At 33.5% G+C, this 13,186-nt stretch overlaps 1 long non-coding RNA gene across 1 annotated transcript; it reads right to left on the bottom strand.

Moving 5' to 3' along the window:
* Positions 1–11,476: 11,476 nt before the first annotated feature.
* On the bottom strand, positions 11,477–12,651 carry LOC148598802 (uncharacterized). Its single transcript, XR_015918775.1, has 2 exons — positions 12,456–12,651; positions 11,477–11,690 (listed from the first exon to the last, which is right to left on the bottom strand). It is a non-coding gene; the product is annotated as an uncharacterized LOC148598802 (long non-coding RNA).
* Positions 12,652–13,186: the final 535 nt, after the last annotated feature.

The raw sequence follows: 13,186 nt of genomic DNA, 5'->3' as shown, positions 1-13,186 counted from the left end.
TTGCCTTCTGTGATTTAAAATTTAAAATAACACAGATACATGACTGCATGACTGGCATAAACTGTGAAAAGATCAATCTCATATGAGGTAATGGATAAGCATGCATATGTCATGTCTTCAGGGCAAAAATATCATTCTATTCACTAGAATTTAGTAATATAGTAATTTCTTCAAAATTGATTACCGCGCATATATTCAAAATAACATGTACCCATGTGAGTCAATTAAATGATATGCATTAAAACCAATTAGGTAGTGCTTTAATTTAAAGAAATGTAAAGGTGTAATCATTTTTATATTTGTACTTTGCATCCACTAATGTCAACGTTTTACTCCACTCGGAACACTATAGTACATACAAATTATAAAGCATATATTAACAGACTAATATCTTTTAATAGGTGAATTTAGAGTTAGAAAGTGAGCACATGATATGAAGAGTGCTCGGCTTGATTTGCTTTTATCCTTTTCAATTTGATCAGATTTATTGATATGTAATTAACCATCAATTTCATGACCTCTATTTATATTTTTTTTCAGTTGTGATCACAAAATATAAATTACTCATCCAAATAACCACATAAAAAGTAGCATCTTCCAATAAATATTGTTCAGGATTTCTGGTTTGTTATCATTTTAATTATTTCAAACGCTTACACTTATACATTTGTATCTAGGTGTACCATCTTTTTTTGGAAAAACAACGATGTATAATGTTTTTAAGTTGGGATTTTAACTGAGTATGGGGAATAGAAGTATACAGTGTTGAAAAGTCATAGGTTTTAATGCTATTATATTCACATAATAGTCTTAAATTGATTGTCTCCAAAAGATCTTTCGAATTTTTGCAGAGATATTAAGTATTTTAAATAAAGAACAATTGCAGCGAACTGAAATAACAAATAACATGCATACATTTAATATAAATTACGAACATTAAAGCAATGTTGACCTCTTATAAAAGAACACAACCTAGGTGCAACGCAAAATGAAATTGTTTTGGAAGCTTAGGTCAAGCGTACTTTGGTGTAGGCTTTTGATGTTTAGGGCGAGGGTAATAAAAGCTCGAAAGAATATGTCGCGTACCAAGATTGAGTAATTTTGACCTTGCATTATGACACTAACGTCAAAAATTGATGATTTTAAAATGCAAACTCGAGTCCGGGCTGTGTATTTTGATATAGGACATGTAAGTAGATCAGCTCAAGACGATATGTTGTGACTATCCAGGAATAATATGAAACATAAGTCAATGCAGTAAAAAGCAGAAATTGATTACCATTTTTAACGCTCCAAATTCAAATCCTACCCGGTTTATTAATTAATTTGATTTATAATACGACTGAAAAGAGGTTGTTTCCAGGGTCAAGACAGTCGATGTACTTCCGAAAGGACTGTACGGTTTGCTTTTTTAGATGACCTTTTGTTATCTAATATGAACTTCAAGTAACTTTAACTTTGGGTTTACCTGTTCACCGCCCAACTGTCTATTGGACCTAATAACTATATGATTTCAAGAAAAATATGCGAATTTACTTAGCAAAAGCAAGTAGATTTAAAAAACCAAGATTTATTGTTCTTATTAATTTTATCCTTCTTAACACGTTCAGAGAATTAACACTACATAGTTTAGCAGGCAGATTGTTCCGAATTGTGGCCATGGTTTCATCAAATCGTCTCTCTCCGTAAGTTTTTGATCGAGCTTTCGACTGTCCTATGAATTTACATTTTTTTCTAAACGAAAAGCTCTCGATGGTCTACATAACGAAAATATGTCCTGGACATTTGCTGGTGCGATTCGATGGATGACCTTTAAAACCTAGAACAAGATCGTATACTAACAGCGATATTGTATCGGTAACCAATGGGGTGACAATAGAACAGGTGTTATATGTCCATATTTCTTTGTTCTTTTAACAAGTCTTGCTTCGCTTTTTTTTTGATACGCTGAAGTTTCCTTTTTACGCTTGCCTTGACAGCGTATTGCAATGCGTAGTCCATTCTAAAAGTAACCAATAAACAAACGAAAATGTTAAGGGATTTTGTAAATGTTAAATGAGGTCGAATTCTTCCAAAGTTTCGGATTTGGTAAAAACATGATTTGATGATCGCACTAGCTTGATTCTCCATTATATGAGTCTTGTTGAAGAAAATGCATAGGCCTTTGAAACACGGAACGTCGGAAAGTGTTGTTCCATCTAAAGCGAGACGGATATTAAACTTTGTTTCTTTTTTGCTTTGTTTTTGTTTTTGTTATCTTTTGTTTTTGTTTTTTGTTTTTTGTTTTTTGGTTTTTTTTTGTTTTTTTTTTGTTTTTTGTTTTTTTTTGTTTTTTTTTTTTTTTTTTTGTTTTTTTTTTTCGTAGAGAACACAATCCATTTCGTCTTATCTTGACTAAGATTAGGAAGATTGGAGATCACCCATGTGCTGATATCCCATAGACATAGTTCAAGTCTAGTCATCGGTGTGCCTCATATTTGCTAATATCCTCGGAATTACACAAATCGGATGGAAAGCATACGCAAATATGTTATCCCACAATGTTGTCAAAACATCCATAGCAGGAGCTTCTGAGTGGGGATACTAAGCGCAGAAAATAGGAGTTTGTTTTCCACAGATGCAAATAGGTTTGCAGAAGGAAAAAAATCGATTTGTTAAAAGTCCACTCTGTTTGATTTATTTTAATTCTGCTTAACTGATCAGACAACACATTTGTTAGCCCACAATATGAGTTGTTTTTCAAAACTATTTTGTTTTGTAAAGCTAACCGCCACTATTTCCAAGTCAGAGAACATAGACTCGAGACTTGATCCCTTCTTGCTTGCTAATATACTGCACTACATTGGTGTTGTCGCGCCTGATCAACACCCATTTGATCCACTCTGTTTGATTTATTTTAATTCTGCTTAACTGATCAGACAACACATTTGTTAGCCCACAATATGAGTTGTTTTTCAAAACTATTTTGTTTTGTAAAGCTAACTGCCACTATTTCCAAGTCAGAGAACATAGACTCGAGACTTGATCCCTTCTTGCTTGCTGATATACTGCACTACATTGGTGTTGTCGCGCCTGATCAACACCCATTTGATCTTTAACTGATTCAATAAATGTTGAATTGTTAAATATTCTGCATTCATTTTCTAAGCAATTGGTAAACAAAAGTTTCTGAGAGCACGTTGCATCAACACGCATGGCTATCCATTGGTAACATTGATTTAGAATAAAATACCTCGTGATAATCTGAAAAATTGGGACCTGAAGATATGCATCTGAAAGATCTAAGGAAGCTGCCCAATCTTCTGGTTTCACTAAGTTTATTACTTTTGTCATTGCATCCATCTTGAAATGAATCTTTGATAGATAAATCTCAATGGCATTATTAAAATTTGTTACCATTCCCAACTTTCCGTCTCAGTCGATCCCCCTTCCCCCACTGGAATCTGTGAGTCAACTATCATTGCTCTTGGGGATCGAAACAAAAACATGAAGACTGTCCTTTCCTATTCTTTCCATCCTTCTTTGGACCACTGCCACTGATGAAATTCTTCTCTTTTGACACAGTTACATTCTGGTTTCTGTTTTTAGAAAGACCAGAAAAAAAAATATTCTTTTTCCTTTCTGAGACATAATATTTTGCCTTCATTGTCAAAATTATTTGAACTCATTTTCCTATTATTGTTGTCAGAACAATACTCAAGTAATTAATAACTGAATTGATATTTCTGCTCTTTACGTTTCTCAAGACACGATTCCATTGCTTTCCTATAAAAAATCTTCTTCTGTGAGAGGAAAATTGGCTTTACGATCGTAAATCATAAAGATTTACTACACCTGAATCTTGAGCAGCTGTTTTTTTTCTGAGAATCTGATAGACATACGCACCAGCTCGCCTTGTCTGATTTAAGTATTTAGTTGACATTGCAAAAATTGTCTTTAATATTTGCACAAAGACGGCTCTTGTCCACTTTTCACTGTTTGACCCAAAAAACCATTGCATGTTGCATATACAATAAAGAAATTATATTCATGACTCCTAATTGTCCATTAAAACCCAATTTCTCAATTTGTTTAAATGGCTATAAAAATAACTGTCCATGGTTATCCCAAGATTTAGATGATTACAATCTTGCAATATATTCAACCTTATTATTCGTTTTATCTAACTTTCAAGGGTACCTCATGTTCAGCAGTCTGTCTGCCGACACGTCTATCATGTATATCAAACGTTTACGGTTTTATTGGGTTCAAGGCTCCCTTCAGTTTTTTTATAGCCTCAAAATTATTTTCTGTATTGCACTCGAAACAATAGGCACAAAACGAACATGTTGTACCCTCACGAAAAAATAATATATCATCTCATTAATACGAATCCCAAGAATTTCACAAACCTCAGCGTCAATTCCATCGCAGATCTTTATAAATTTCTATAGCTGAAATTCAAATATGGTGAACTATAGTTAACGTTTATAGTGTTTTACATACCTTTCTTACTATTGGCAATTAAAATACAGAACAAAAGTAGTTATGAAACCATAGAAACGTGCATTCGCCATTAATTTCCCTTATGTTTCATTAGGAAAACTTATGTACATGTACCATGCATAAAATTAACTCATGAAATAATTCTATTCAAGTAAGAACAGTTTAAACATTTACAAAACCCAACAATCTATGTTATTTAATATTCAAGTTTTGATACGAGATTCGACAATGTTTATGATAAAAAATCTAAAATATTAAGCGTTTTACCAGATACTTATTAGCACGACAAATGCATACATGTATTGCTTTTCTATGTGTGTGTGTGAGAGAGAGAGAGAGAGAGAGAGAGAGAGAGAGAGAGAGAGAGAGAGAGAGCAATATGGTGCAAGCCTCCTGTTTTGTATCCATTCAGTCAGTCAAAGTTGTACTTAGAAAAATTAATTTAGTATCATAGGAATCAGCCTGTTCGTCTCTTCAATCTAATCTTCTTTCCGAATTGCTCATCTCTTTACTAGGCGGGTATACCGAATGAACTTAAAGAACAAGAAGAGCATGTACATGATAGAAGTACAGCTCAGGTGTGTATAAATGTTTCAAGACGACAAGAAAGTAACGTGTTAGATTCAAATAATGTTAAGGTTATTTAACGAAAATGCTAATCTGTAGATCGACCTTTTTTTTTAATTTTTAACTTGTTACTTAAATTACCTAAGCTATTAGAATATATGTCAAGATTTTTGTTTTGGTTATATAGATTTATACATGTACTTTCTTATCCAGTTCTTTGTTTTACCATCTTTACAATGGCATCCATAGTATGTTTTTTTTCTTTTCTTCATTTTTATTTCATATTATGAAATAAAAAAAATTAATAACCTTGCTTATTCTCTTATTACTATCTAAGGCAATATCAGGAGATGTCTTTTATCAAGGATTAGTACCAAAAAACGCGCATAGAACACATCATGAAAGACGTGTGTGTACAAACTCAACATTTTATCGGCTCTGATAGTTTCAATGATATTGAGAATCTACAAGAGGAGACAACAAGAAATCAAAAACTACAAAAAAAATGTCTGGACAATGTTATGGATGATTTCTGGCCAATTGTAGTAACAGGTAAAAATACAACTTTTATTTCATGTAACATCTAGTACATCTGATTCCGTTACACTAAAGGTTTGTTTTTACCTTGTAAAGTTCAAGCCTACAAGAATATTTTGTAGACAAAAATAGAATTCAACTCTTCTTTTTAAGGTGAAACAAGTGTATGTAAAAGTACTTCTGTTAATATCATTCTTGGAAATGATGTTTTGCCACAATGTGTTATTGCTTGTTCATCGGTTATATGTCGTATACACAACAATGCAAAGAAGAGATTACATGTTACATTCTCAGACAAAACTGTCCGAAACATCCGAAACATTGATCTAGAAGGCAAATCGAAAGAGTTTGTCAAAAATGAAATTAAGAAACATGCAGAAAAAGATGATGAGGATGAAAATTTGAAATCGTACGAATGTGTTGATTTATACTGGCCAATACCTCACCTATCGGTAAGTAATTTAAGTTCATGTACGTATAAATGCAAATCATCAATGGAAGAACATTTCACAATTTGCAATACAGAACACAATGAAAAATACATAAGGCAACTGAGACACATTGTAAATAGACAACTTGATCATTTCTGTAATCATTTGTATATCATTCTGTCCTTCATATTAATGCTTTTGCTTTTTGTAACAAAATGAGATGACAATGGACACTGATTATAGGGATACTTTACTTGTAATCAGTGTATTCTAAATGGTGTCAATAGCAAACGCAAATGAATTGTTAATTCGGTGAAGTGTGTTAGACATGTACATCGTTTAGGATATACACCGTTTACGTACTGTAATAGATGAACAAGCATTTGTACCATTATTGTGCTATAATATACGGATACCAAGGGTAAGTTATAGTTATGAACAGTAAAGGTATGCTGGGAATGGGCAGTATGATACATACTGAAACATTTGTATTGGAATATGTGAGTAATATTCTCTTGGTACAATAGAAAGCTGAGACCTTTTGCCACCCGATGATACTTTCATATGTTTTGTATTTCGTTTTGTAGAAGGTTTGAAGAATCAAAGATTTAAAAACATGCTTGCTTCAACAATGTAAAAATGTATGAAATGGGGTCAAAAATAAAAAATGCTTCCGTTCACCTTTTGGAGACAAATTTATTTGTAAAAAAAGGCTACAAGGGTACCCGAATATCATAATTGGATTGATAAGTGTGTGTGTTTTTGAAGGTAGGGTTCCACAGGGGTTATTATCTTAGCCCACGTACTGTCTCCATTATGCAATCTTTCAGAAAATCTGATTTTTTATCTTACCCTTTATGTTTTTTTTTATGGTGCTAACAAGATGAACTACGCAAGATATCTGCTTATTCACCTTCGAAACATGATATCTCTTGACAAGTTGCAACCTGGATCATATGCTGAATTAAGGTCACTTTCTCGCCTTGAAAATGGATGTTCATGTATTGCTGCCGATTAATCAAATCAGCAACACAATGCAATTGTAAAAGAGGGTGGTGTGATATGACTGAGGATTTCTCAGCCCTTAAAAATTTATGATGAATAAGTAAATTGATTGAAGAGTTTTCAGAAACGATTTTGAATGTGAATGTAGGATATCGAATCATTATGGGGAAATATCATACTCAAAAACAGTTATTAGAAATCACTTTAAACGAGAATCCAATGCTTCCTACGCCATTGATATGGTTGACTTCAAGGTTTAGGAATAATTACAATCAATTACTAGAGCTTAGTTGATATCAATATGACTGTATTTTAAAAGTTTTATTACGAACAAAAAAGTCTATCTAAGAACTAATAGCCTATTACTAAGAAAAAATATTTCCGCTGTCTAGTTTCAAATCGAATTCCAACTGTAATATCATCATGTCAAAGGTAGAAGTAAGTTCAAGTGAAGACTGGAACCTACATCTCTTGCAAAAGTAAAAGAGGCGGTGTGATTAATAGACTACTTCCGCCAAATACATTAATTTGCCACCATCAATATTGCAGAATTGAGCTCTTGATAAAACGTCAAAACTAATGCAAATTTTAGATAGTGATGTTCAAATACTTGCAGCTGTCACCATGTAACCTCGTAACATATACCACCATACACGAGCCTGACATCAGAATATTCGTCCATGCAAAAGATATAGCAGTGATCGGGTTGCCATTGTAGTTTCATTGTTTGACCATTTGGATATTGAATGACCCTGCCTTGTATTTTGCAAAGCTGAATTTCTATACATTCTTCTTAGACAATTAAAGCAGGCACTGTTATCTTTTTCAATGCATTAGTCAATGCAAAATAGGATGTTTGATGAGTATGAAAAAAATGTAAATTAATGAATACATAGACCTTGCTCTGTTATTTTCTTTTTTCATGTGTAGCATCCAAAAGAAAATTGAAAACAAACATACTAATACCTAGATGACTAGCTTCTACTGTAACGACTTAGACATCTGTATAAAGTGTAATTGCTTTAATTATTTTGCTTATGTTAAAGAAACATACAACAAAATTCACATTCATCTTTTCTCTTTTTTTATTAATAATTGTTTTTTTGATCAACCAGAATTAAATAGACGACTAATGGATTTCTTACCTAAAGTTTTGGCATTCGTCTTTGTTCTGAACACGCCTAATGCTGGTGGCATTTAGAGAGATAGGGTAAGGAGATAAAAACCATCTTTCAAAACTTGAAGTTGTTTTGTTAATTCCGCTATTTGGAATCTACACATATACAAAATTTATACGGTCATTGCATCGATCCATACCACAATATAAGACTTACACACACACACACACACACACATATATATATATATATATATATAGAAAGGTCTGAAAAATTCCCGGATGGTACTAGTAGTGGTTTAGGGCTCTGGACTTTGGTCGTTCCCACCGCGGGACTCGAACTCGTACCACTGTGACATCTATGGCAACACCTCCTGCACAATGTCCAGCGCCCTTGACCACTCGGCCAACTAGGCTATATAAATATACACTACTCCATCGGATCAAATTGATACAGGGAAGATATGTAAACGTACAGTGTAGCGAATAGAGTCGTCACATTCTGAGACGTTTGTATAATATTGATTTGTTGTGACATGCATCATTAATTTGATCCTCTATATTACATAATAACATCTTAAATGAACTGTCCCGTACTACCATACATCGTGTAATAAGTTACAGCCCTAGATTAATCCTACGAAAAGGAATGACTCGCCCAGCGAAAGCTATATTTATTTTATAGCATAGCTGGACGAGTGGTCTAGGGCGCTGGATATTGTGCATGCGGTGTTGCCATGGATGTCACAGCGGTACGAGTTCGATTCCCGCGGAGGGAACGACCAAAAATGTGCATCGCAAATTTGACAGTTCTAACATCGTAGGGAATTTTCCAGACCTTTCTATACGTTTACATACCTACCTGTATCAATTTGATCCGATGAAGCAGTGTAGCGAATAGAGTCGTCACAGTCTGATACTTTTGTATATATAGAAGCTAACCCTTCACAACGGGAGCACCAGCTACCAGGGTAGAAGTAACGATGCGTCTATCATAGTTACAAAATATAGGTTACAGACCACCAATTCAACCAATGAGCATTTGGAAAGTACGCAAAAATAGTTCTATGCAGAAATTACCCCTGTTCCTCATAATGCTGTGAAAAAAGTTGTCATCTTATTTAAGTTTCTGAAAGGAAAAACATTTCTGTATATTTTATAGGTGCATATTGCTTTTTGTGATGTGAAGCCTAATCTCCATAATTGTTTCTAAATATACCCTTATCTTGTGAAAACACTGGGATTTCCCATACTATTTATAGACCCTTCACTTCTGGTGACCAGTACTGCACTGCAAGTCTGCTAACCCCACATGCCATTCTGAGGATTGTGAGCTGACATATGTAGAATCATGCTGATATATAGTCCTCTGCAGGTTAATGTTAAGGTAAAGTCTAGAGAAGCCTTTGAATATTGTGAAATTAGTATAGAAGCCTATGGGAAGTGGAATTAGTGGTTTCTAGCCTATACAACAGTACTACTAGAATATTCAACTTCAATAACAGTAGAAAATATCATCTTTCATCAATATAAAATTCCTCTGTAAAACACATGATTATCATAGTACATAAAATGTTGTTTTGTGAGTAAAAAACTAACAGTTTTCTTGAACATCGTACGTAAAAAAAATCAATCTCAGTGAACGAGTTGTAAAATATCGATAAAATCTAGTTTCATAGTAAAATATGACATAAAAAAGAAAAACCATCATTTTCATTTAAAAGTACTAATTAAGAATAGTGTGACGAAAGTTAAATTATTCTACTAGATACATTCTACCGTATACATCATATGATATACCAACATCATCGCTAAAAGCATAACTTACATGTATATCTTCAATAAGAAATAAAACTTTGGCACTTGGCTACAGTTCGCTGAAGTTCAAACCAGTATTTACAACCGAGTTGAAAACGGTATTTTATTTTGACCGTATATGATCGAGTGCTATGCACGTGAGTGAAAAAATGTTCTAAATCCTCAGCGCTATCCGAATCGCATAGCGGACACCGATCTGTTTCAGATATCTGCATTCTTTAGAGATTCTTATTTACAGTTGTGATCACTTCTAACCTCTCTTCGATTCTGTCAGGATTAGCTGTCATAGAACAGTTCTAAACTGTCAGAAACTGTTCTGACCAGCGACACACATTGTCAGGGTCTGTCAGGGCTTGAGACGAGCTCTGTCATAATCAGTTATAGGTCCTGACACCCTCCTGTCAGGAACTGTTCTGTTCGAACAGATACGTGGATTAGAAGACCTCCTGGCAGATTCTGTCAGTCATTAGTTCGAATATACTTCTCTGACTGAATTACAAACAGTACATGTACGTAGTTCTGAAAAAAAAGACGTAGCACCCGAATCCCGATTTCGTACGACGGGAAGGAAGCCTTGCTATGTTTAAACTTGATTTTTTGTTTTCAATTACCCGATTTTTATGTATGGCATGCAATACCAACAAAATCATTGCCTGTCGTACCTGCTACGCCTCTGACTTTAAAGAATTTGGACTAAATACTTTTGACTGCAGATCTCGACACCGGTATGATACAGAGTACCTATAAATATAATTTTAAACAGCTTATACAGAAATGTTAGACCTTTATGACATTTTTGAAGAATTTTGACTGAAATATGTAAGTTGCAGTCACCCACATGGTAGTTATATTACAATAAAATAGCATATTAATCAATAATTTTTAGACTCTCATGGAAATCAAAAGTGCACGCACTCATACATTTTGCAAGAATAAGATATTTGTAAAGAATTTTGACTCAATTAAATGTGTCACAGCCATCCATATGATAAACTATATTGAAAAAAATAGCATTTTTGTCATTAATATTCGACCCTAATGGAAATTAAAAGTACCTGTACGAAACAAAACCCACCCGTACTCCAACTGGACAAGAGACGGATTCCAACTGGAATTTCGGTTGGATTCCAGTAGGAAAGTAACAAAATCCTGTTGTGAGTAAGACATGGAAACCAACTGGAAAATTTGCCAAAATATTTAAATTAGCAGAGAAGGAATCCCATTTTTGAAAGCAGGAATCCTGCTCTGAACTTCAAAAGGATTCCTTCTCAACAATTCATACCAGGAATCCTACTTTGATTCTGGATTCATTCTCTGAACTAGGAATCCTGCTCTCAAACCTGGAATTTGCATATGTACCTAGAATCCTGCTCTAGTAGCAGGAATCCTACTGTTTCCCTAATGATCCCGTTCATTTAGCAGAAATATGAAATATAGTTCTCAGAAATCTAAACTCAGATCTTTAGCAAAACTATGTGCAACATCTAGTCTGAATTAAAAAAATGACAAAACACAATTATGGATACAAAATTTACTAAACACAGATAAGTTATAATATTTCAATAAGTTACACTTTAGAACACATAAATGTAAGGATTATTCTGGTTTCTTCAAGGTCCATGGCTTTTTTCCTTGCATATGAAAAAAACATTCTGTTATCTATTCATTCCGCTGCTTTATGAGGGTCACAGTTGTTTCTTGCCCTTTTGTGAACCAGGATGAAACAAGAACTGTTAAAACGTATAAATGGTCAACTAGCTGCTATCAAAACAAAATAAAAAAAAAACTATCTCCCAGATTGTAAAAAGCCGTTCTTTTTAAATGAGAATATGTGGTAGATAGGTATCTTACCAAAGAAATGTATAAGTTGTAGGACTAGGTAGGCATCTGCACAATATCTCTTTGTCTCTGATTACCCCCCCCCTCTTTTTTCCATTCCAATTTCAGAAATTCATTTTTTACCCATATTTATTCTTCATATTTATTCTTGCAGGTGCAAAAACTGAACTTGCTTAAGAAGTATCTAGGACTTAAATACAGAAAAATTATTTTTATTTCAAATGGCATATCCAGGTCCAGCATGCCACTGATTTAAGGCACAATATTGGTAGAACTACAGGTACTGACACTGACACCTTGAGACTTTAATTTAAGGTCTCCAGATGTTATTATATAACCTTGGATTTATCTTAAGACATTCAGATGATATCTGATAATATATATTATAGAACATTAGATGCGTGATTGGACATTGTAAGAGTGACTTATAGATCAAAAGTTAAAACAATTATACCAATAATACAGACAGTGATATTAAACACAAAAGAAGTTGTATTTACTAATATTGACCATAATCTTTTCAATCAAAATATTTTCTGTATCAAGTTCTAATTTTTGTGTACTCAGACAAAATGCACTTTTGTTTTACATTGATCCACTCAATACAAATAAGATATAGCAATGAAGTCATATAAGTTAACAAAAGAAAAACTAACTACTCAATCCAGTCACTCTGATGTTTATACTCCTGAGAATTCTTCTTCTCCAAATTTTCAGCTAACATTCCCCTTTACATCAAAGTCTTTTCAATTCATTTCTTGACAGAACACAAAGTGATGTATCTTCTATACTAAGAAATTCTTCTGAACAAATGAGCAAAATGCCTTGACTTGGTTTGAACTACCAGATAGTAATGGCGGACAATTTTAAAATACTGATATGAACTCAGTCATGTGGTTACCAATGCATGCTGGAATGAGGGGATCCCAATGGGTATCAGTTAGCTGATAATCATGAATGGTCAAGCAATACTTTCAAACAATTCACAATTAAGAATAATACATACTAATGTGTTTGTGTTTTCATTATAATATATTTTTGAAATTATAAGTAGGATTTTAGTTATTTTTTTTTCAAAATCCTGCTGGAAGCCTGGTTTTAGTCCAGTCGGACTCCAGTTGGATTCCAGTTGACATTTTCGTACAGGCCAGCTTGCACTCAGACATTTTGCAAGATTATGACATTTGTAAAGAATTTTGACTCAAATTATTTTCACAGCCATTATATGATAGTTATATTGAAAAAAATTGGCATTTTATTCAATAATTTTATACTCTCAAGCAAAATAAAAGTGTGCGGATTCATACATTTTCAAAATTCAAAATTGGTAGAATATGATATTTTAAAGACTTTTTACTCAAATTAATGCATTGCAGCCACCACATGA

The sequence above is a fragment of the Perna viridis genome, chromosome 14 (assembly GCF_037379345.1).
Source record: "Perna viridis isolate PV_CMFRI_1.1 ecotype Kerala chromosome 14, ASM3737934v1, whole genome shotgun sequence".
NCBI classification, from domain to species: domain Eukaryota; kingdom Metazoa; phylum Mollusca; class Bivalvia; order Mytilida; family Mytilidae; genus Perna; species Perna viridis.
The sequence above is the reverse complement of the archived record's forward strand: the minus strand, read 5'-3'. Positions and strand labels throughout refer to the sequence as shown.